Below are 1651 nucleotides of genomic sequence, written 5' to 3' on the forward strand. Positions count from 1 at the left end.
CCGCCCCTCTCTGATGGCCCCGCCCCCTGCACTGCTGCTTGAAGTGAGGAGCCAGCTGTGGGCGGCCTCCAGCTAGCTAACCTTTGGACTATCAGTTTTACCATAGATTTATTACTTTCCTACCCACACTTTCCTCTGGCCTGAATGCTCTTCTTTATTTATTTTTGTTTCCTTCCATTGTATATATCTTTAAAACCTAACCAAATCTTTGATAAAAATTGGCAGAGTATCCTATATAATCCTATATAATAAAAGGCTAATATGCAAATTGACCAAATGACAGAATGACCAGTCACTATGATGCACACTGACCATCAGGGGGAAGACGCTCAACACAGGAGCTGCCCCTTGGTGGTCAGTGCGCTCCCACAGGGGGAGTGTCACTCAGCCAGAAGCTGGCCATGGACGAGCGCAGCAGCAGTGGCAGGAGACAACCATCAGCAGGACATCCCCTGAGGGCTCCCGGACTGTGAGAGGGTGCAGGCTGAGCTGAGGGACCTTCCCTACCCCCTATCCGTGCCCCCCCGCCCCCCCCAGTGCATGAATGTCAGTCGTGCACTGGGCCTCTAGTATTAAATAAGTAAATACGATGTATTCCAGTGCGATTCTAATTAATTTGTTTGGGAAGATCCTCTCAAGGGTTTATTATATCAACAGAACTGTTCTAGATGCTGTACATACACTGAAACCTCCAAACTAAGAATTATAACATAACCCAAATAGTCTTCTGATGTTTGAAATACAATTTTTTATTCTATTTCTTATTCTATGGGCCAAGCAGTGTTTAACCAGGAGTATGAAACTAAGACTCAGGAATCCCAGACTCCGGTCCCTGCTTACTTCCACACACAGTGCCTTTCAACCTCGGTTTTAACTGTACTGACCAGTTCAGTGCAGGAGGCTCGGAGCTCAATTACAACCCAAGCACGTTCACCCAGCTACGGGAGGGCCTCACAGAGTTTCTTTGACATCTGTTCATCCTTAAAACGACTTTTTCTCCTCTGAGTAATGTGCCAGAGCTCTAGGCCTGAGCTGTCACCCTTTGTGTAACCCTTCCATCAGACAGAAATGAAATGTAATAACAGGACTCAAATGCGAGCCAGAGTTGCCTGTTAGGATTACTAACCCAATTTCATAGAGAAGAGAGGACCAAGCTAAGAGACTCATCAGAATTTCTCAAATCAGCCATGTGTAATTCAGTTTCATTGTCCCGGTATTTATCTCACTCACTGAGCACTCTGGCCTTTTCTGAGAAGGTGAATTAATTACTAAGCAACTTGCAAGGCCAGTGTTGCTCAGTGGTTGAGTATTGACCTATGAAGCAAGAGGTCAAGGTTTGATTTCTGGTCAGGACACATGCCTGGGTTCGATCCCCAGTAGGAGGCATACAGGAGGCAGCTGATGGATGATTCTCTCTCATTGATGTTTCTATCTCTCTCTCCCTCTCCCTTCCTCTCTGAAATCAATAAGAATATATTTTTAAAAAATTATTAAGCAACGTCTGTAAAGCTACTTAAGTCAGCTTTTTCTTCCTTCCCAAGAGCGATTCACAGAGTAGAGGCAGTTACAGCTTCAGCTGATTCATTATTGACAACATGCAAGCTCATTGATGGGTTTAGGATTTGTTCCCACATCTTTTATTTCCTATGAA

Source organism: Myotis yumanensis, unplaced genomic scaffold (assembly GCF_028538775.1).
Source record: "Myotis yumanensis isolate MYYU_CA2020_CCGP unplaced genomic scaffold, mMyoYum1.0.hap1 SCAF_15, whole genome shotgun sequence".
Classification (NCBI taxonomy): domain Eukaryota; kingdom Metazoa; phylum Chordata; class Mammalia; order Chiroptera; family Vespertilionidae; genus Myotis; species Myotis yumanensis.